Source organism: Ciconia boyciana, chromosome 10, assembly GCF_034638445.1.
Source record: "Ciconia boyciana chromosome 10, ASM3463844v1, whole genome shotgun sequence".
Taxonomy (NCBI): Eukaryota; Metazoa; Chordata; class Aves; order Ciconiiformes; family Ciconiidae; genus Ciconia; species Ciconia boyciana.
In genome coordinates this window covers 7,202,934-7,227,844 of record NC_132943.1, presented here as the reverse complement: position 1 = coordinate 7,227,844, position 24,911 = coordinate 7,202,934, and the positions used below count along the sequence as shown (strand labels likewise).

General features: G+C 38.7%; 1 long non-coding RNA gene across 1 annotated transcript; it reads right to left on the bottom strand.

Moving 5' to 3' along the window:
* Positions 1–238: 238 nt before the first annotated feature.
* Positions 239–24,106, bottom strand: LOC140657388 (uncharacterized). The gene is made up of 3 exons (XR_012044312.1): positions 24,068–24,106; positions 7,875–7,946; positions 239–296 (listed from the first exon to the last, which is right to left on the bottom strand). It is a non-coding gene; the product is annotated as an uncharacterized lncRNA (long non-coding RNA).
* Positions 24,107–24,911: the final 805 nt, after the last annotated feature.

Sequence of the window (24,911 nt, the reverse complement as noted above, 5' to 3'; positions counted from 1 at the left end):
CTATACAGATTTTACAAAGCCATTTTGGCTTTGTCTCACCCACATTTTAATTATGTGGAAATATAAATGTACTTATCCTAAAATGCTGGAATGATATCTATTTAATCTGACAAGGAAAAGGCATCTTTCCATAAATCTGTATATAAATTACCTCACCTCTGCTTGTTTATATATGAGGCTGCAGCATGCACTGTCCGCTTATTGACATATCGAATCCCATTAGAGTGAAGTGTAAAATAGGGAAGGCAGATAAAGAGCAGGAAATGTTTTTTGCAAACTGAAGTGCTCTTATCCCACTTTTGTAAAAAAAAAAAAAAAAAAAAAAAAAAAAAATCAATATCATGTGTCTTGATATTCTTATATATATCAGTACTAAAGTACAATTTAGTTAGCTTAAAAAAGTCTCAAATCTGATTTATCTATGAGACACACTTCACAACACAAAGCAATTTTGCTGTAGTAATACCATGTCAATATTTCTTGACAGAAGACAAATGTTGTTATTATTTTGCCATTTCTTACCTTTGTAAAAGTTTAGAATTTTACAAAATGACTCTTCTTTACATGTCAAAATGGTAAGTTGTTGGAAGGAAAAAAAAAAATTGAAGCCATTCTTATATCTATCGACAGTGATGGATTCTACAGTTAGGTTAAAAATTATTCTGGCCCAATATCGATGTTAAAAAAATAAAAAGTAAACCATATTTTTTTAATGGATATGTGCATTTTTCCTATATAAACTGAGGAAGAAAAACAAAAAAAAATAGCAGAACTATTTTTTGCTGTGTCTTGTGGTATTAAAAATGATTTATCTGTATGCTGTCTGCTGGAGCTATTCGTGCAAATCTGTGCAGACACACATTCCTCTCCATAGTGGTGATCTTCAGAACAAGCAGCCTTTCTTACCTTATATTCATTCTCTCCTTGCCCCTCTACTATGTTATGAGGGACAAATATAAAATATCATCTCTGCTTTACATTTAGTTTAAGAGATTACTTTTAAAACTGGCTAAAAGTCTTGAAAGTAAAATATTACAGGACTTCTGCTAGCATATTTTTAAAATCTCTACAATGTTTAATAAAGATCATTTCAAGGAACCATGTCTTGCACTTTCATATGGATCTCGCTCTTGTGCTAATGTATTCTTGTTTCTGTCTACAATTATATCTTGTGCTAACATAAAAGCATAAAAAGACATGAAACAACCTCTTATCTCTGCTTTAAGCTGAGAAAGAGAAAGAGGTCATCTCCGATATTCAGCTACGGGATTATCTAGGTGTAATTTGCACAGAGAGGAGCAGACTTTCCCAACTGATGTCCAGCTGTGCAAGAAGCACAGCACCTAGCCCAGCAAAGAGCAGGTGAGCTTGTACAGCAGAGGAAATGCTTGTTTTGATATAAACTTGTGTTTGGATCCTAAAGCTGGCCCAATAAAGCAGACTGTACAGATGAGGGTCTCAAATTTTGTCCTGCAGAACCTCTGCATACTCCTGCTCACCATCAAATGTCATAAGAAACAGAATTTACCGTTTCATTCAGAGGCAAGCCAGGATTAAAGGACAGGGTAAAGCAACTGTATGATAGCCACAGAGTACTTGTAGAGAGAAAACCAAATGACTTTATTCGCCAAGTTAGCCACCAGTCAATCGGTACGTTACTCTGTAATAAAATGTGGTCAATTCTGACCTTTTCAGAACGTGTATGAATCAATCCAATTACTTGTTAATCTAGCCAGGTTTCAAAAATATTCCTCCCAACATCAAGAACGAGCAAGTGGCAGTTTATAGATTACTTATGAGAAGGCCGACACTGGGGTTTGATATTTAAGCCTCAAGAGTGCTAAGCCAAATTACTAGTGAGCTGAATGCAAAGATAGGAGTTCAAATATGGATGTTGAATAACAAATATAAATATGAAGCTATACTATATCTATATTTGACTGAATTATGCAGACCAGCTTCAAAAAGCTTTGAGTTTGTGGAACAGAAAGACCTCAAAGGCCATTATGATCAAATTTAACCAAAGTTACAGTATTTATATAAATATTCACAAACTTTTTTTCTTTAGCACTGTACTGATTCATTTTTAATTATAAAAAATCAAAGGCAAGAAAAACACTGTACATTTTATTTCAAACCAAAGACCACGGTATGAAAGTCCAAACATTTTCACTTATCTAAGGACCAGCTGCACTGAAATCAGTGAAATTATTTTTGTGGTTTTATTTATATTGCAATAGCTATATTGGCCTAAAAGGGAACACAAAGGGAGAATTAGGCCATATATTTAAGTTCAACACATTCTATGGTTCACTTTCATGCTGATTATTTTGAGATGTTTCCCAACGCCATACTGTGTAAGTAATTGTGGATTATTATTCTACATTGCAGTAGCTCTATGAATGGTCTATCAATTCTTGTATAAAAGTAAATGTAACCTGTATTCTGAACAGTCTTAATTTTGCTTTAATCCTATGCATTATATAAGCAGAACACAAAAAACATTACCTTAAAAATAAGTTACCTGAACCTTAATCTGAAAATTGTACAATAACACAATTACAATATTTCAAAGAATTTAGAATTTTTTTTTTTTTTATTTCTCATCTTTATTTCCTTCCTAGCATTGGCAGAATGTTCCACAGAGTACATTGCATACATTCCTAGGTATGAGCTGGGGATACAGCAGGGTCAGTGAAAATCAGGGCATATTTCAGTGCATATTCCTGTAAAATTACCGTGCTTCTTTCCTTTTTTATCTTCCACCAGGGACACTAAGCAGATGATTTTGCAAAGACTTATGGATCCATTTAGTCTGAACCATGCCACATGTTCCTCCAACTTCAACAGAATTGCTCACATACTGAATTTAAGCACATACATAACTGTTTTCTGTATTAACTCACTGAATTCTGTACTGAATTCATTGGCAGTTTTCTCTGCATTCATGTAGGTTTTAAAAAAAAGCACAGAGAACTGAAACACTCATTTTTATATAAAATAAAATAAAGTAAAATAAAATAAAATAAAATATGGCAAGGTGGCTTAAGTGCTGCTGTAATACACAGATATTTCTCTTTTCCTGAAGTGAACTTGATTAGATTTTGGAGCAGGGGGGCACAGTGGCAGCATGTATTGAACCTCTAAGCCTTTTCTGTATCTTCCCATCATATTTTGAAGCACATAGAGCCATGCTAGAAGAGAATTTTTCTCAGTATCTTGGGACTTTTAAAGGATGTCTAATGTTTATTTTCCAAAAACTTTTTATGCATCTAGTTATGAAAATGTTGCATTTTCTGTGCACATAGCATGTTACTTGGAATCAATGCTATGTGTCTGTGTTCTTAGACCTGTAAAAAATCACATAGGGAAATTAATTTATACTGCAACCTCTTTGGCTGAAAGTAAAGATTTGTGCACAGCAAACTGTATAGAAATTAAGCACATGCATTTATCTGACACCTAATGATTTTCAGTCATTTTTGAGATAAACATGTCATGTATGATTATTTTCCTATTGTTATAATTCCTACCAATTACTCCTCCTAAAATATAGATGTGATTTTCTATTTCCCTGTTCTATTTATTTTCAAAATTCTTTCTGAAAAACTAGAGAAAAAAGGTAATTAAATTTGCATCTTCAGAGCAGAAATGTAGTTGTGCTCCCCATTTGTTTTACTAGCGATCACAACCCCACACAATCAAATCATTAAAAGTCTTTTAGAATTTGATTTCTACATATATAAAATATCATTTCATTCCTCACCATAAAAATTATGTACGATACAAACCTTCCCATATAATTCCAATTTTAGTAAACTAATATGTATTTCTAAACCCCCCAAGTTAATATTCTTCACTCCCGACCAATCTTAGCCTATTGCTACATAGAAACCAGTTCTGCCTGACACAGGGAGCAATTAATTCACACTGCCAAACACAAGAGGTATGTAATGCTTTTTCAAATATCAAATCAGTCCAATTTCATTTAGACTTAAATGATTTTTCTGGTCCCTCTTCATGTAGATACCTCTGCAGTCAATTAGCATTGTCACTTTTGATCTGTAATACTCAGATACTGGTCATTTCCCATTAGAGTCTTATTAAATAGCTTCTTATGGTCAGATAGAACCTTCTGCAATGTAATATCTGAGGAGAGAAAACTGACAGTCATTATGCAGCTGGCATATACTAAAAGGTTAGATATTGCAGATAACCTTAATCACAAATTACACTGCATGTCAGTGAATTAGCTCACAACTTTACAATTCCGCCTAAACAGCCAGGTTTCCCACCCAAACACTCTTAGACTATTACTCAGTTAAACTTAACCATCTATATGTTTCCGAATTAAAATCTTTTTTAAGCTTTAGAGCTTCAGACTTTACACCAGACTTTCACGTTGGACAGAGAAACCTGTTTCAAGAGCTTTGGATTCTGCTCCCTGTAAAACCATACTCCCTTACGCTGTGGGCATGCGTCCTCTGCTGGATCCAACTGTGTTGCCCCACCTGGTTGATGAGAACCTGTTATTATTGAAGCTGCCCATGCTAAATGATTCATTTGGAGAAATCCCACAAGCAGCTCAGCCAGCAGGCTGAAGGGGAGATAACTTCTGGCAACAAGAGCCGTTACAAACAGCTGGACAGTGACTTCTTCAGATGTGCTACTCTTTCATGGTATGAAGCTCAAAAGGAATCACTGTTTCTCAGGGTGATTTTTCCTATACACAAAGATGACAGAGCATGGGAGTCCAGTTTCACAGGGTTTTGGTAGCCCTGTCTTTTTAAAAAGACACTCAATACACTCTACCCCAAGTAGAGGACAAGGATAATTTTTTAATGAAATCTTGATATATGGTGAGATTTTTTGTGACAGATGAGTTTAAAAAAAAAGATTCTGTAAAGCAGCTGAGAACTCCTTTGAGCATAAATAAATCCAAAGGAAATGATGTGTTGGCTAGGATGTAGGTAAATGCAGAAATCAATATATCCATCACTTGGGCTTAAATAGTGACAGTAAAACCAGATGCGGCAAAACCAGATGATAAAATGCCTGATTTGATTATTTGATGCCCTTCAAACTCAATAGAAACCCATTGACTTAATGAACAACAGAGCAGGTTTGAGTGACCAAAGAGCTTGAATCACTACTGGCTTAATGCTGTGAGATCATGACAAAGATTATTAAACAGCAATGCAGATATTACTGGGAATACTCGAACCATTTCCTAGGGGAATGAGTAAGCATCTACTAACTATTTTGTTGTGGTGCTCACAGGTACGATGGCAAGTATGGTAGGACGGCTAAGCGGCAGGGGTCGGGAGGATATAGTCGGGTTGTGGTTTGTGGTGTGTCTTCTTTTAAGAATGCTTACTACGTGGACACCATTTTCCCCTGAAAATTTTATATGCTACATAACCAGTTAATGAGTGTCACATAACCGCAATGATGTGGCTGCTGACTCTTGCTTACAGCTGCACCTGGCCGCATTCACAGGTGTCCAGCCTTGAAGATGGCCAGCACCATAGCTGCCTGCCCTATGTTTCTCACCGAAGTACATAACTTATTCCCTGCCTTTTCCCCTTGAAAAGAAGGGCCACCCTTGCCCTAAGGAGGTGTACCTTGCACCATTATTTTTGTTTCTATAATGGAGGAGAGGAGCTGCTACACAGAGGAGAAACTAAACGACTGAAGGCTAACTCTGTGGCAAAATGGGGGAACTGACCATGGATCTCCATGTTCTGATCCCTAGATCTTCCTCCCATTGCAACTCTTGAAAATAAATCATTTATGCAAAAGCGAACTCTCTATTAATTAGTTACTGCCAGTCACTGTATTCACACATCACATATTTTCATTATGCAACTTTATCAAAATATCTATTTCATCCTCAGCAGTGCATGTGCAAATTTTTTTTCTACTCAGATTTGTTTAACTGATTGCCTGCCTGATCAGTCCTACTGATTGTTTATCTCTGGTGGCATAACAGCGTGCACGGAGCTATGCTGCAAACTGACAGGCATCTCACTGTATGGAATAATTCAATGCCTCATTAAAAAAGAGAATTAGACATGGCTTCAGAGATTAGTGCCAAGAGAGTTTTGCCATTTTACATTCTTGTTGATGCAAACTGTAGAGACATGTAGCGTTGATCAGCAGGATATGATTCAAAAGACACCACAGAGGTCAATGTAAGCTAGCCCGTGTAGGCTTTCTCACAGGTCACAGAAATATGTGTGGGTTTGTTTATTGCTGAAATCCCTTCCAAAATACCCCTGTTTACATAGTGTTAAGGTGACCCAGGAGAGGAAAATTGGAATAAAAGTTGAAAGCTCAGCATTAATGCTGTTCCTTGTGCTTACGCATCAGAATAATTTCTGTCAAACTTTAAGACATCATACCATCTATAACAACGCAGTTTGGTATAGTCTTACTTCTGTATGCTGTACAGCTAAGTGTAATATACTTGAAATCTGGTTTGATTTTATGTTCCAGTGGGATCTACAAAAGAAATCAAGGGGAAAAACTTGAAGCAACCTCCAGTTATCTTCCTCTCTGTCATGAGGTTTTCCTATAACTTCCTATCAGGGATGAATAATAGTAGTTCATTTGCACACTGGAAAGTCATTGGATTAGCACGTTCACATTTTGAGGCTATCAGGGGGGAAAATGTTATAATAAAATATTTTCCCTGCATCCTTTTAAAGTCTCTGCTTGGACCTTGAATTGAAAGCTAGCAAACATCCTGCCAGTTTTCCTTTCTGGGCGCACATGGAGTTTGGGAAGGGATACACCAAGGCAGCCTAACTTTTCTAGCTGTGGGGACTGACTCAAGTCTCCAGGAGGGACCTCCTTCTATTGCCTGTCTGCAAACACAGGACTTGAGGACAGAGATGCACGGAGAAACCCAGCTATGTCCTTGCAGACCTTGTGGACAGCAGCCAGTCACATACTCTACAGCCCTACTCATTAGTAAAGCTCATCGCGGCAGAGAAAGGCCACTTGCATTGCCCTGTACAATAAACCAGGACTTCTGCTCTGTTGTTGTACAGAGGGACAATCTCTGCCTGACTCCCTCCAGCCCACATGCTCATGATAACCAGAAGGCATCTCTTTGTGTACAAGTAATACAAATATTACACAGCTCACTATAGGGAATGAGAATAAGAGACTAAGCCCTAATACCCATTAACAAATAACCACTGTTTCATTAAGCTGTGCGGCAAGGACTGCGCAGAACAGAAAACCACAGTGATTTAATATAGATTTCCAGTTGGAACGTTATGATACCTGTAGAATACTTTAGTAAATTACTGATGTCAGTTGTATTTCTCTTTGAGACTAGGGAAATAGGTTATTGGCACAATAAAACATCTAGAGGCATTTAAAATGTCAGTCTAATAGCAAGAACCAGTAAGGCTTTTAATTACCTTCTGTGCAATTTTTTTAATTGCTTCAGTGGCTGCAGTGCTTAGTGAATTCCTGACAGAGCAGCTGCAACTGACTTAATTTAAAACGTTTTTGAAGCTCTTGGAGGAAGTATTAAGAAATACAACAGAAATCCAGGGAACTACGTGGGGTATTTTATGTGGTGCATGTGAGAAAATCTTGGACTCGGTTTGCAACATGTTTAAGAATGTTTTGAACAGCTTGAACGGATATCCGCATTATCCGCATCAGCATTCCCCTGGTCTGGGTAGAAGATGGTGTTGGCTGCCTTTTGTGGGAGCCGTGCTACGGCACTTCACTTTAGAGAAAGCAAAACCTTTCCCTCATGGCCCTGGCAGCTGTGGGGAAAAGAGCAGAGGCTCAAGAAAAAGGCTGAGAGCCAGAAATAGTCCCAGGACCCTGGCAGATCAAATAGAACTTACCTTTAGCTTGCAGATGCACTTGCAGGTCTTGAGATCAAACTCTGTTTTTTTTCTTCAAGAGAGAAAGCCATTCTATTAACGGGGAAGAAAGCGCATGAAAATTTTACCCTAATAAAATTTAATTTACAAATAACTGGCACACCCCACCCAAGGACTATCCACAGTGATCACAGAGGCGGACTTGAAGAATACCAAATAACCACATGAGCTTGAGACAGAAAATGGCCACCAGAGCTGCAAATGCTGCCTAAAAACCAACCACCCCAGCTGCACCTATATGCTGGCCATAGTGTGGAAGTGGCACATGGGCAATGTCATTTCTCTTTGCCCAGAGGCATGTAAGGCCATGCCTGGCCAACCCTTTGGCAGCAGATGCAGGATCAGATTGTCCTTGCTGGGAAGCAAGGTGACTCCAGCAGCACGGCACGGTGCCCGTGCTCTGCCTGGGGTGGGCTCTTGCCATGCAGACCGTACGTACCACTTTGCATCCTGCCCTCTCACAGCACAGCGTAGGGGATGTTCCCCTACCAGTCTGCAAAGACTCAAGTCCACCCAAAACCATGTGCCACCTCCAGGGAAGCACTCCCACCCTCACCCTCTCCAGCCGTGGATAACCAGCTTGGCTCAGTCACTTTGGCACCACTGTCCCATCCAACTCACTGCCACTGCTGTAGCCTCAAAACAACATGAGCAGTGAGGTCCGGCTGTTGGTCCAACACTGTTGAAGCTTCCTGGCAGAGGGAGGTTTGGACTGGGAAAATCACAGCAGAACTTCAACCTATGGCTCTCCGGCAGGGCAAAACCGTATGCTTTTAGGTTTATTTCGTACTACACTGCACTCTGTTAATAAAATGGACTTGTAATCCATTTGAAAAACCACACGGGGCACAGATCCATCTCACAAACCTCTCTTTCCCTCCTGGGGTTTATCTTGATTAGGCTGTAAAAATACATCATTGAAAAGGATTAACTAACACGTTCTAGTGTTTTTTTCAAAGGGTGTTTCTACTTTACAAAAGCACGGCAGTATCATATTCTGACTAGAATATGGTTAAAGGAAACTTTTTTCCTAATAAAATTGCAGGGAAGGTATTCTACTCTAGCACACACAAGAAGGTGTGGACCTCAGTCACACAGGTGGTACACAAACTAACAGTATCTAATATACTTCAATAAATGTAGTCAGGACAAATTCTCAGAGACATGGTGATTACGGGGACACATCATGGAAACAGGAAAGAAGAAAATATTGCCTAGTCCAGCACGTTGATTCTTGTGGACATTTAGAGTCATGAAATAAGACTATTCATCAAAAATGATGGGACTTCTTGATGTCAATTCTAAGTGGAAAAGATGTGTATTTTCTAGCTATTAATTTTTGTCTTCCATTGAAACTGGGAGGAAAACAGACACTAAGTAGAAATGGACTGGCAACCTTTCTAAACTGAGGTTTTAGTTAAATATACAGAGCAGTCCTTAGAGTGACTATTTAATAGCAATTCTGAAGGTCAGCTATAGTCAGTAAACAGTTCTATAAATTATGTTGAAAAATTCTTTTGATGAGTCCTTGCAATAAATCCTTTTTGTGTAAACTACAACATAGTCTGCTGGGTCCTCTCTTATTTCATTCATACTCACATAAATCAACAGAAAATCCATGGAAGTCAATGGAGTTACACCAAAAACAGAAACTTTCCATTTGATTTTTCTAGGAAGTGTAAATTCATTGCATCAGCTTTTCAGGATTAGTATAGTTTTAGGAGAACATGTGTTAGTGACAAAATCTACCAAAAGATCTAACACTCCAATAGTCTAAAAATTCATCTTTACCAAATACTTGTCATAATTTAAAATAATCTATTTAAAGGGCACGGGGTGTCAGATTTTACAGAAGCTGGAGGAACTGGATCAGTATCTTTAATTTAAAGCAAAGTGAGACGATTTGATTTAAAAAAGGGTTTTTTGTTATTTTAACTCAGAACATGGAAAATAAATTTTAGTTTATGACTGTGTCTTATAGGACAGATTTTATCCTGCCTAGCACACCACGATGTCTTTTTTGTTTGTCTGAATATAAAGATTGCATATTCTTAGATGTGCATGTAAATGCCAAAAACAAGCCAATATAATACTCTATGTACAAAAATGCATCATTGTCATCAGAACTAAGAAAGCCTGACCACATGTGGGTTTTTCTTTTGGATTTACTCAGAAAGTCTTCTTGTAACTCAGACAGTTATATGATCCTGTGTAAGCATTTCAATGTCCTATAGACAAACGCCTTTTCAGAATGACTGGGTCTCTCTTCTTTACTTAGCCGCCTATGTTCACAAAACATCTAGGAGCAATCACTGATTTCTTTGTCAGATTTGGTTGGACAACATGTTCAAAAGTTGTTAGCAGGTGTGCACTGAAACTGTATGACTGCATCAGCCTTTTTTTTCCCAGAGGATGGGACTAAAATATTATTGTCTAATAGCAGACAGGTGGACACATAGAAAACCACCTAGATACAAGCCTAAGGAAGCACACACTTCTAGCACAGTAACAGCCAAGCCTGTTGCACAGCTTGACAACATGCAGTTAGCATCAATCTTTTTCTGAAAAAGAAGTGCAAATCAGATACTAATTGCATTTGTTTTAAATCAGAAGCATTCTGGTTTCTTGTTGTAATTCCATTTTCATTAAAATTTGAAGCTGTTTAGGCAAACAAAAAAGTTTGGCAAATTGCTCCCCAAAAATCAAAAACTCCTGTTAATAACTTCTGAGTTTATGTGGAATGAAAATACATAAGGAGAACAGGCATCAAAATCAAGTGAGCAAGGTACATGAGAAGAAGTGGAAGAGGACAGTAACACCTTTACAATGAGAAATAACATGTAATATGATAATTTGGGTTATGTTGTGCTGCAAAAGGAACCCTAGAATCTTTAACAAAGGTGAGGAAAAATTCACATACTTCTCGCAGATGTATGGTGCGTTGTTTTAATTAGGGGTTCCCCCTCACATCAGAAAAAAAGTATAGAACCATTCAATATTAAGTACTATGCTATAAATTTATATGGTAAGAGCTCAGAGGACCCTTAAAAATAGGATAGGTTAGAATAATCTTTCATACTTAAATTCTGAAACTCGTTCAAACACCATAAGCAGTGTATTGGAAGGCTACGTTTTTTATCTGATATCGTTGTTCTCATTCATCTATCAATTTTTATTCATTACTAGCTTCATACTATAGAATTTTATTGGATCATTGAATAATGTTTTCTATTTTCCTCCTTTTGATTAATGTGTTTATTGATGCAAAAAACAACAGATATTAGTTTGGGGAATAAAAAGCAGTACACTGAATTGAGCTTTAATGTTGGTTTCTTTAGCAAAGTGTCTAAAAATAAGGAATTAAAATATCTGCTTCCATTTGTCATTTCACCTACACAAGTTCCAGTATCGTATTGTATGCAAGAGGTTTCGCACTTGAGACAAAGGTTTAATTATCTGGTTGCTGCTAGAATTGTGATATATTCTCAGGTACCTATATTGCCTGTGATCTCCTAGCAGCATTTCAATGTTTTAATTTTAACCAACAATGAGACATTTCATTTTACGTCTCCAGAACATTGTTAAATACACTGAACAACAACAAATTTTTTATTGATCTTAATGGAGGTGTTCAATGTTAACTTTGTTTCACTCTGACATCCATTTTAATTCCTTTTATTCCTTGCAGTCTTCAGTTTGGCATAGGACAATACAATTCATCAAGGCTCTAATATGTTTAATTATGCTCAGTGGAAACATGTTTAAAATTCATTCTAGTTCTAACAGACGTATATAAGCCAAATGCTTCCATAAAAAAGAAAACTCAATAACTGGAGACTCCACAAATTTCAATTCATTCCACGTAGTGGAAAGGAAGGGTAATCTCTTTCCCATCTGCATACTTTGATGAGCTATTTTAGTCCACAAGTTCTTAAATCTGAGGTTATAACTTCAAAAAGGCAAACTCAGCAGTCCTGAGGCAGGTTACCATCAGCAAGGTATATCACCCAGCCCTCCCTTGGGAGGGCTAAAAAAAGCTAAAACAGAAAAAAACAAAACAGTGGATGCCTGAAAATTTTTTTAAGGAAGAGGCCACCTGCCAGTTTAAAAGTAGAAGAATGGGTCTTAAAGTACTCTGTACGGTTTACTACACAACCAGTGGCACCAGCGCGAAGCTGATGGCCATGCCTGTGAGATAGGCTTACCAAAGCAGACTGCAGAACAGTCAGACCACAAGGCCTGCTCCATCCGTCTGTAGCCTTACCCTCATTCCTGTTAGCTTCACCCGCTCTCACAGGCCAGCTGCCTGAGCACCTTTCTACCAAGACTGCCGTGGGACAACAAGGCTTTATGGTGGTACTGGCAGGGTCTCTATGCACCTAATTGACTTTGCGAGGGAGCACCAGTCCTTTTTAAACCACTCTTCTGTTTACACACTCTAAGCTGCCTAACTGGCTTGACAGCCACAACTAACCTCTCCAGCAGCTACCCAGGTTTGTCCCTACCAGATGGTATTTAGCAGGGTGACTTCCTTTGCCCTTAACCCTTTCTGTGTTGGCCTTTTCAGCTATTTACTAAGTTGCCTTCTTTACTATTAGCAGCCCAGTGACCTCCAGAATTACAAGCAAGGAAAGCTGGAGCAGGGAGCAGATCCATCTCAACACCCATCACTATTTTTGGTAGAACCACGTTCAACCACCTCTAATTTCTAGGACCGTGCAAACATATGGTGTAAAGTTGGGTAATGCTATGAAGAAATCCAAGAGGCAGAAGCAGAATTTTATATAAAAGACATAATCAGTGCCAATTTCACAAATTACCCTGTCCTAATTTCGTTCATTCATAACTCTTGCAGTATCACTGTTGGTGTTTGAGATCTGAAGAGTATCAGCTCTCTAATAACACTCATGTTGAAGTCAACACTACACTCATATGTTGCTGCCTAGCATCCAGCTCACAGCCTCATACAATAAGTATCCCCATCTTTGATGTGTTTCGGGCATGCATGAGAACTCCAGGTAATGCCACCCCCATTTGGCTTACCGCATACTGGAATAACAAAATGTGCATTTTGTTTGAATGCGGAATTTTGCCAAAACATCCTCTTGGTTTTCCATTTTCCTCATCTGTTTTCAGTCTCAAATTTCCTTCGCTAACCAGAAGATCCTAGAATTAATTCAATTCTTCTTTACTCTTTTCCCTTTTGCTGTTGTTAACCTGAATGGTCATTCTATTTTTCTCTGTTAATGATTAGATTAATGCTTTTCTTGTTCCGGGTTGTTTTGTGATCCACCTTCTCTAGCAATTATAACTTTCCTACTTTGGTGTGAGTAGTATTATAAACAGTACTCTAGATAATGGCCAACTCCACCATATGGAGCAATAAAAATGCTTGGATCTCCTTTTGATTTATACTGCATAGGACTAGTAATTCAATTCACTCCACTACTTGATTTGTTTTTCATTGCCAGTACACATTGGGATGAATACTTTAGGGATTATTTTAATGCAGAAATACCCAGATTGCTTTATTTGTCTAGATATCAGCACATTTTCTAGTTTATGAATAGCTTTTGTTTTTATTGTTTATTCATTTACCTGGACTGAATTTCATTTGTCATTGGTTGGTCCCATAATCCAGATGTCTTCCCAAACGAGCTATACTGTACACATGGGATTTTTTTCTTTATGCACTCAGTTGATGTTAGCATTACTACTTGGAGATTCCGCTTATAATTAAGGGGCATATTCTGCTGATGCCAACTGCAGCCTTCCTCTGCACAGGTCTATTATTTCAATCTGTCACAATCTGACACTAAAATAACATTTGTGTTTCAGCATAAGTCTCGCTCAAACATTTGTTATGAAGTCTGAATTTGTGACGCACAAGCACTAGAACTACTTCAGCTAACTTTAGTTTTCACCTTTGGCTTCAAAATCCCTTTTGGTCTATTATGAAACGTCTTCTAAGAATCTAAACACAATTACCTCTATGTCGTCCTTAATGACCAGGAGAGCAACAGTTTATTTTTCTTATTGAACTGCTAAACCAGCAGTTAGTCATCCCCAGGCGCTCTTCCTGAGAGAGACACTCACAAGTATTTCATGGGCATGTGCATGCTTAAAATTAAATCTAACTATACTTGTGGTTTTGTCAGTACATTACAGTAAGCAAGCCTATAACTTTCACTCAAATGTTCACAAAAACACACATTTAAAATTGAATACTTTTTAAAATACCTTTTCCTGCCAAAACTCAGTATAGATAATACAGTAAGCCTGAACAATAAATCAATTTATTTAGCATTACCTAGAATGCTTATCACTCATGCAGGAAATACTGATTTCTCAGATAAAAGATATGGTCTTTACAGCTTACCATCCTTTCATTTTAGCCCTGCCCTGAATCACTGGAAACGAGAACTTTCCCTGACTGAGGTGCACCATGTTTTAAGTCCCTCTTATCTTCCAAAAGGGTTTAAGAGAAGAGTCATGCCATCAAAGTCAAGCCTAGCACATCTATAATATAAGTTATTCTGTAGCCTTCTAAAATAAGACTTTTTACTTACTAAAACCAGGTAAAAAAGCCTGAGTATAAAAAGGAAAAAGAAATAATGTCACAATTGAACACTGAAACCTAGTAAGACATTATTCAAAGTTGGGAATTCCCTCCAGCAAGAGCAATTGGCTACTCCTTGCTTAGTATAAACATTTCCATTTGCCTTCAGACTCTACAGAAGATAAATTTAGGTAAAAGTCAGTTTTCCACAGACTTCTGAACAAACATTTTGTTTGACAAAGGTTTGATACTCCTTCTTTAATTTTATGCTGAGCAACTAAACACATTAATAAATTGTAAGGATTTACAGGAGCAAATAACCTCCAAATTTCAGGGGTGATCTTCTACTATTCATGCATTTCTCTACCATTGGAAGGCAACAACAGTTATTACTGCTCAGGTTGTGTCCTTTAATGGCTTTGTATGTGGATTGCTACCATCCAAATCATTTCACACATGAGGTAGTTATGTTCATGTAGCAATGCATCTGGTAGTGTTGTAAGCAGCAATGTTTGCTAAGGCAACTGCGTGCACACACCAAAAAAAGTGATTTCCACATCCCTTCAAATGTTAGAGTGAGTAAATTATACTTTGCTCATGGAATAATGTTATATAGGATAGGATTCTTGAAGGAGAATATATGGCTGTATTAAATAAAAATATTAAATAATAAATGGAAGCCCATTCATGCAGTTAATCCCATAGACCTGAAGCAAGACACGTCTACCTAAACTGGACTTAGCTTTCAGGTTCACAAGCTTCATAACGCAAGGAGAATCGAAGCACAAGATACAACAAAGCAGAGTTTTTGCCACCTGTTTATGAACGTAAGATGCAGCATGAAAATGTAACATTCAAAATATCCAATGAAACACAAATGGAAAATAGTAAACAGATCACAAGAAGCTCTGTTTACAATAAGCTGTATTTTTGGCACTTTTTTTTTTTTAAAGTAGTCACTCTCCCTTACATATTCCCTACCTTCTGTGCATTTTTATGCTTATTATTATTATTTCCAGCATGACTTGCAGCTTCCAGGAGCTGAGCTTAGAATAGCCACTGAGGCTTTTTTGCTGCAAAACAAAACTACATGAAGAATCAGCACTGCATTATCTTTACAAACATGTACTCTTCCTTCAGTTCTCAATCTAGTGGATGTCAGGGTATTTAATATGGCCCATTCTTCATGGAGAATGGTCGTCCTATTTGCTGCTGTGAGATTGATAGTGCTGTGTGCTATCAATCCCAAAAGCTCTGATGCAGGCCATGGACCTCAACCAAAAGATTCCTTTCTGTGCTATCAATCTCGCAGTTCTGTACTCTCTCCAAGTCTTAAATCAGGCTGGTTGATATCTTTCCAGTTTCTGTATTCCTGCATCAGCAGTCTGGCTAAACATGGTCATCATTCACTACCTTTGTTTCAGCAGTGGTTACAAACACAGTATCACTTTCTGCAATGTTACACTATTATTATTGTCATTACTATTTATTTATATTACAATAGCACCCATGATGTGATCAGTGCTTTCCAAACCTAGAGAAACCCACAGACTCCATCCCCCAAAGTGGAAGAGCCATACAGGGACTTTTTACCATAGTAGGAGTTTCAATCTTAGACAGCACAGATAAATATAAAACACAACGGTTTTGTGTTGAATAACAGGCAACTGCAACGTTTGCTCCTTTATGGATGTTCCCATCTCTAATATACTGAGCTCCGAGACACCACGAAGAGTTGCTGTATGTTGGAGTGGGAAGGTGCAGGTTCCCCTGCTCTGACGGGAGCACTCCTGGTTACTTTGCCTGATGGCCATTAAGTGGCCTCCTTAAATAGTCTCAAAAGGCTTTATGTGTAATGTGTTCCTGGAAACTATTTTGTGTAAATGTGAACATTAAAAAAATTATTAAACCGGGTTTCTCGTCTTCTTTTTTACGTGCCTCAGTTCAGATTTTTTAGGCTAAGTGCATCCATAAGGTGTATATTTTACAAACAGGCACCCAACAAAATACCTTTAGAATCTGGGTCTTGGGAGGTGAGAGAAATCTTCTGTCAAAGACTTATGGCTCACATAAAGAAGAGTTGAAATGTCCCTCGTATTCAAGTCTTAATATAACCTGATAATTAAACTCTCTACCATTATTGTTGAATGTGGATTTTAAATCCTTAAAATACGGGAATGTCAAGTCACCTTTCCCACTGAGACAATTTAACAATTGAAATTTATGAGCCATACCCTTCATTATGACTTCCATTATGTAAGGGGATCTTAATTTTAAGCCCATTCCATTTTTCAGTAGAAGGCTGATGAAATAGTACGAACCATAGCTTTTACAGAGCTTCTTCTGTATAAAAAAAGATTAGATAATATCCTACATGAGTATTTGGGTCTACACAGTGCTGCTTCTGTGAATCAATGTGTTAAGTCAAAACTAGGTACTTACCAAATACCTACTTACTCTGCTCTCCACCTTGGTAACACAGGAAATAAAAGAGTACAAGGACTCAGCATAAAGCCAAGGAAACTGCCAAAGGTGTACAAGCAGCAGCAAGAACAGATGAAGCATCATTATTTCTCCCTCTGCGGCTCTGCCGGCTGAAGTGCGGAGCCAGATATGTGCACCCCTGTTTAGAGGTCAGCATACAGAAACGAGGGAGCTGTCAGTTTATCCAGCTGAACCAAACCAGATAAAAGGTAAGATAAAAAGAAGTACTGAAGTGATGGATCTTTTATTTTTCTTTTTTGTTCATCCTTCCCTGATTAATATGCACAATAAATATTTCTGGACAAGCACCCTGCTTGGAGTGCCAAGATGAGAATCCGTAATGAGAATCAATAATTTAGTGGAGACTCTATTTACTATTCTATTTTTGTTGCCTATAAAGGCTGTCATGAAGACTGAAGCCCCACCGTGCTACATGCTGGGCAAAACAACTCCATCTGAAATGTTTAGTGTCTGCAAATACAGCAGACCATGAACAGAAAAGGAAAGGGAAAATAATGCAGATGACCAACTGAGTGAGGAATTGGAAACGATACTCCTGACTCCTAAAAGGTGATCCACTGCTCTGACTGGGAAACGTGCTCTGCAATCTTAGGATTACAGAGTTATTTCAAAAGATGCATGATTTTACTCTTAACAAGCAGACTCTATACCAGGCAGGGCAAAGCAGCAGCCTGATAACATAAAAGGGGAAAGGATGTAAGTTAGACAACACTGGTAACAGAGAATGGGGTGATAAGAAAATAAGAAGTGCCAGCTGATGGAGACGGGGAAAAGTGGTACCGGGCTCATCTTGAGCCCCTGAAGGTGGGAGTTGGAAAGGGACTCAAGTGCGCAGCTTGCTTCCCTTTACTGGTGGAAGAGACGATGTCACTGTACGTGGCAGGGCCCCGTGCCAGCATGCTCACCTGCCGGGTATGGTCAGGAGAGCAATTGCTAGAGGATACTCAAGCTGCTTAGGCTAGACTGACAGCCTGAGCTCAACAGCTATGTAGGTTTAACCATTAAGAAAGGTGAAATTAAGTATAGAAAATCCCCGCAAAATGCAAGGCTCAAATGGAAAGTTTAGCTAAACAAAATGCTCCACCAGAAAAAATAATAACCAGTGAAAACCAAGAAAAAATCTTCTTTTTATGTAAGTTTTGAAAATAGTTCATCAAAACGGATAATTTCATGTAAAAACACAAACAGGTGAAATGAGAATGCAATATTTCAACTGGCCCAAGGAGTGAGTTGGTCAATTGGCCAAGAAGACAGAGATGTTTTTAATTACCAACAAAAGGTCCTTTATTAGTCTCTGACTTGTATACTGATTTTCTCTGATTAATTTATATATGTGAGGTCCGTGGACTACTTATAATGCAAGTTTTTGTAGGCATTCTCTGCTGTAAATACTTAATTTCTCTCTCATCTTTCAAGGACAGATTTCTTTATTTTAAACTAAATTTCTTTTCATTCTAGAAAAGATCTCATCTAGTCACAGCTTCAGTCTGCAATGAATGTATTTAGTGAACTAATTTATTCCTTTTTCAGAATTATAATTACTCATTTTTTATAGAAACTATGTTTCATGCAGGAAGAACTGATTTAACTTTCACTGCTTATGGTGTGAGACTATAAAGATGCTTGTATGAATCTTACAGTAATATCTTTACAGAAGACAGAAATGAGGATGTAAAAACCTGAAATACAGTTCACTTAGATTGCAGTTTAGTAGAAGTGCATGACACTTTATCAGTTGTATAAGTCCTTCTAACTAAATTATGTTACAATGATGATGCTATTAATCATGCCTACAGTATTCTCCCCATCATAAGAGATACCTCAAATATTCTCAGACTCTACTAAAGAAAAATACCACACGCTCATTCATCCTCTATTAAAGAAAAATAATGGAAGCAAGGTAATTACTAGTAACAGTGATGTAAAAGCCAAAACATGAACATATGCCAAAAACAATTGGGAAAAAATGAACAGTAAATTCTATCAGTAAAACTGTTCTATTTTTCTGCAATAAAGCAAACTATAAAGCAACTTCATAAAGCTGTTACTGTAATGTAAATCAAGGCCTCCAGAACTAAGGCCATGCAAAAAATTGAACTTTCTTAAGCCAGGAAAGCACAGTGAGGAAAAAATTCATGTTAAGTGGTATATACTAGCCTATATATTAAATAATGGTGGCCAAGATGAAGTGAGAAAGGAGATAAAACAGCATATGGGATATGAACGGGACAGAGTACTCATCAGTATGCAAAAAAAAAGTCTGTTTAAGGGAAGGATAATTTAAAGGTTATTTCAACAAAAGCAAATTAACTGCACAGAGTTCAATATCATCTTCAGCATTACAATCCACCCTAAATATTAACACAGAGAGCAAATAGCTAGTATTTCTTCCCCCTCTATGGCATGTGATGCTGGATCACAGAGTTTAGAAGAACCATTTAAAATGAATTACTAAGCCCACTCTGAAAGAAAATTATTTATTGTTGCTTATTCGCTTTATTTTGGAGGGAGGGTAGTTCTGCTGCATTGCAAAGAACAACCTTTAATGTGATATTTTACATCTGAGTCCTCATAGCTATCAATAAACCTTCATTTATCATAACACCCTGACTTTAACTGTAGTGATTCCAACACCTCTACACAAAAATTGAAATTGCCACAGCAGAGCTCCCAGAAGCCAGGACAGGCGCTCTGGATAGATGTGCATGGACAGCGTTGAGTGGGCCAAGGGAACACCATCAGCTCCTACCCAGTACGGGCATCACTGCAAAGTGCTGGTGTCCTGTATGGTGTGCTGAAGGACCAGGGGGATGCACCGGCTCTGAAGGCCAGGAGTGGATGTGGAGGTGCCAAAGTGACCCACCTGCACTGGGAGGGCTGGGGTCACCCGGCCGGATTCATACCCACACGCGAGCTCTGGGGACAGCTGCCTCTGCAGCGCAGCAAAAGCCCCAAAGACTTTCTTGGGGGTGTTTTTCTGCCTTGTGACTCAGGCCAAGCCAGAGCGAGAAGCAGACAGGCTCTGCTCCTGGCTCGTGAGAGCTGCTGGCTCTGGGCTTCTCAGCTCCTGGCGCTTTCTCTGTGCAGGTTCCCTTTACTCTGGCTTCCTAGAGGAGCCCAAGTTCCTGCCCTTAACAGTGGGAGTTTGTTGCCTATGGGAAGCGTTAGAGCAATACACTCCACGTCTGAACCACTCTTGCAGGCTGGTGCAAGCCGGAGGTGGGAAGCTGTATCACAGGGGAAAGCCTGCTTCCCCCTGCTTTGCTGAACACTGTCCTCCCCTTTCGGGTACCACTCCTTACACTGCTTTAGACTCTGCTAGAGGCAGAAAGAGCCATCTCAGCGACTCGCTTCCTAACTTACATCACTGCAGAATTTCTTCATATTTAACATACTTCTTATACATTAACATATTATATGGCCAACATACTTACAGAAGCTGGCACTGTTGTAACAGGCCGCTAAATAGAAGCCAAATGAAAGCATATGCCACACCAGTTTATAACCGATTTACGTTCCTTCAGCACTTTCTTAAAATCACCGTTGAAATGAACCCCTTTTTCATTGATTTAAACTGTTCGAGCAGAAGAAGTGTTTGTCATGTGTCTATAGTTTCTGTCAATGCACAGCAGTGTTTTTATACGTTGTTCCACAGAGCAGCTAAAATTATTTCAGTAAGCAAAATTATTTAATTTTCCCATATATCATCATTACATTAGGCTGAAAGCTCAACATGTTTTTCAAAGCAAAAGAAATGCCAAGAATGACACACAGAGGCTTCATCGTCCAAACCTGCAATTATCAAAGGAAACATAATTTTTTGGCTTTTACACAATTTATCCTGCTGCACACACTTAAACTTCAATGTCTGATAACTGCTTCAGTGTATGTGCTGAAATATTTGCATGCAGAAGCTAAATATGTGCAGGAAGAAATGCATCATTAGCTTCTGCATGCACATTACTGAAAATTGGAACAAAACGCCCTAAGGAAAGGATCTCATGAATTTACAATTGAAATGGTCAAAGACCAATGGCTAAAGAACACCATTTAACCATTCAACAGTATGTTGTGCTTGTTGTTTGCTTTAGGATTTTTTATATGGGCTTTGACATATGTGTGGGTGTATGCATCTTCTGGGCAGAATGTGAATTAGGTCAGATAAAATATATATCAGGTCAACAGGGAACCCCAAAACACTCACCAACCAACCCATCCATTGCTGCATTTGCCATCTTAAGCAAATTCAATTTCGTTCTTTGTGATAAAATAAGCCAGTTCAAAGTAGATAACATCTCACAATAATGAGTCCCAAAGCTGTAATTTAACACAAACCTAGCAATTCTATTATACAACACATCCAGTTCATTAAAAACAACAAGCCAGCTTGTATATGATCTGTATCACCACAAATCAAATATCAGCAAACTAAGCTGCTGGGAAATGCATGGTCCAGTTGAAAGAAAAAAAAAATTAAGCAATGTAATCACCTCAGAAGACAGCTAATTTAGATTAAATGCTCAGATGAAATTATGTTTAAGAGCCTTTAATACTGAGATAAAAGCAGTTCTCATCCAGTAAACTTAAAAAGATCTTAACTCTACCCTATATAAATTATAGCGTATTCATAGTAAATATGGTCATATTTAATGTATTATTCAAAATATCTTTGCGTTTATTCAGCCAAATGGCTCCTAGTATCAGAGGTCTGGTTAATAAGTATTAGTTTATTTACTGGAAATCTGTGTAAAAGACAACAGAAATCCATTTGCAAGATATAACTGAAATAATTTGGACTCGGTCCTTCATTTCATGAGCTGCTGGACACCTGGCAACTCTCATTATCTTTAATGAGAAGCTTCCAAACCTTTTCAAAATATGAATACTGGGCACAATGGGACCCCAGCTGAAGCACCTTATATATTTTAGCATTCACACCGCTACAATGCTACTAGCTGTGTTGCATTATACTTGCTTCACTTTGTTTAATGGAAAGAATCTATCAGGTTTAATGCTAATGAAATATTTTTTAGATTCCTCTAGGCTCAATAAAAGGCAAGAGATGTGGCCGATACATACTGTTCAAGTGGTCAATTCTGGTTTTAAAGCAACAATGTAGAACTCTTTCTTACCCTTTTAATTGCTCTCTCTAATCTAATTTTACATCTAATAGACCATTCAGAATGCTTTGAAAATAGTATACATATTACTGCAGCAATTTGGTTACTGCCTACCATCCATCTACTGAATTACTCGGAATGTATTTACTGCCACAGCATCTGAATATTCACAGGACAAGAGCTGGGGACCAGGGTGGTGTTGCGTGGTCAGGGGCTGAGCTGAGATCCCCTTTTGGGATTCACATAAACCACGCTGACCACAGCAGAAACACATCTAGAGTGTAAAACGAGGCAGGGAATGGCCCTTCACCCCCAGCTAGGCTCTGTGCCTCCGTAATGCACGTGTGCAAAAAGGAGATTTCTGGCTGTTAAGATGTGCAGTTTATAAGGCCATTCCCCTATCTCCTGCAAAGAAAAAGCAATAGCTGGGTGTTTGGTTTTTTCTTTTTCGCATATAGGTGTCGCGGATGGAGTGAGCGTGCACTTCACTCGTAAGAGAGAAGTAAAAATATAGTTTATTGATACAGAATAGGGAGTTAACAAAGTTCAATGTGACAGTGTTTTAACAAGATTCGATGGCAAGGCACACTTGATTATTTACTGCATAGAGGACAGGGTCAGACAAAACTGTCAGGGAGACCCTCCCGTTGAGTCATGAGGTTCGGAAGGATCCCCTTGCTTTCTAAACTCCTTCTCAGAGACGAGTCTAGGTGCGGCTGGATCCAGTCCTAGTCCCAGACTTGGTCAACGGTTTATATCTAAAGGATTATATGTGCGCAGTCAATCCTTTATATCACTTAGCTAAGATTTCAAAGTTTAGCATGCTGTTAGTCACTTACCGAGGATCTGTTGTGGCAAGGAATCTCTCAACCTCGAGGAGTAACCTTGAGAGGCGTCCCTGCTCAAGGGGAGATCCTGGCGTGCAGCCCGCTGCCGTGCAGGAGAGCTCCAAGGGCTCTTGGGCTGCTCACTATTTATGGGGATAAGATGATTGACCCATAGTCATATTTGCATGCCGACCACAGGTTTTAGTTTCTTCGGTGGGCGCATTGCACAATAGCCCTAGGCTATTGTGTTGTTATCTGTCTCCTGAATTCACTTTGAGCTGATGCAGCCATCATGACCAGATGCATCCATTACAATCACCGCTGGTGGTTATCACCTAAGCAGGGTTACAGGAGATAAAGGTCGGGGGCAGGGGAAGCACACCGTCACAATAGGAAACGCAGGTTCCAATTTGGTTCTCTAAATGCTACAGGCTGTATCTTTTCATGGGACCAGGACATCAGAAGGAGTGGAAAGCACGACCAGTACAAATCACAGCCACTGGCAGAAAAGGCCAAATCTACCGAGCAATGAATCTTGGCCTTAATTACACCATCAAGCAAAAGGACATTTCTTGCAATAATCAAGGCTCTGTTACACCAGCTTAATAGGGAAGTGAAGGGGACAATATTATAATCACCACAACAAACTGCTGACACACCAAACAGAGCAAAGGTGTGCTTAATACAAACTTAGTTCATCCCTATAAGAAAATCTACTTTAAATTGCCTTATCATGCTTCTGTAACGGCTGAAGAGGGACCAGTGCTCCCGCTGGGTAGACATGGACATCAGGATGTCTGTAAGAATCCGGCTGCCTGGTGTGACTTTTGCTGTTGTGTGCCTCGATGTTTTGAGAGCAAAGCAGGCCAGAGTGATGTGCCTTGCTCACAGGAGTGGTTACTAATACACAGCTGGGAGAAGAAAGCCGAGCACTATTTTCAGTGCTTCTTGGGGTTGCTATCTTGGAATTTGCCTGTTTATTATATAAGAGGATTGGGAGAGTCCTCACAGAGTCCTGGGTGGGCATATAGGTACTATGGATGCTTGAATACAACATTCGTTTCTGTACAAATAATGGCAGCACTAGCAGAAAGGCAATATGTTAATTAAAGTCTACGTGATTTGGAGGAAATAGTACTACACCTTTGGCAAAGCCTGAGAAATGTCTCTGCTGTGACACTGCCTCCAGAGACTTCCTGGCTTCAGGAGGAAGAAGCAACTCACTTTGCATGAGGAAGAGGAGTGAGAGGCACCATGCATCTTCCTCCACACTGATGTCTGGCTCATCCTCACTGCAAAAAGATAATACAAGGTTATGAGGGTGTTCCCTACATCCTGGCATGCAAATCCCACCAAAGGAGACAGTAAGAGCTACCAAAGTCCTGGAGGACTGAGTCAAGTGATTTCCAAGTAGCTAAAGATTAGCCACCCTGCCGCAGACCTTATAAAATCAATAGCAGTTCATCAGACAATTTCTATAGTGAGATCCATGGTATTCCTAAAATTGAGATCACTAGGCAGAGGAGACTTTAAAGATTTGTTGTCTTTTCATGAAAAATTCTGAAGATTAGGTTCATACCCATCTGCACACAATAATTGACCCAGAAGAGAGGTAGCATTAAGTGAAAAATTGTTTGATGAAGGTGAGACTTAAGACACATTTTTTTAAGGTAATCTCTCTCAGGTTTTGGGTGCCTTAATGCGCTGACTGGTTATGTCCTGTTTCAGAAGTGACTAGAGCACAGAAAGACAGATTTTTTTTATATGTACAAGTTCTCATACCTGGGCTTGAACAACTGCTTCTAGGTGTTAAAGGCATAATGATAGGCGTTTATCTTGTCTATATAAAACATATAGAGGAACAATTATGGTGTAGACTAAAGAGAGCCATAGAATGGAAATGTTGATTTTTCTTCCTATATACATTTGGGGAAAAAATTATATAAGAAATGAAAATTCTAAAATTTCATTTTGCAACCATCAAAAC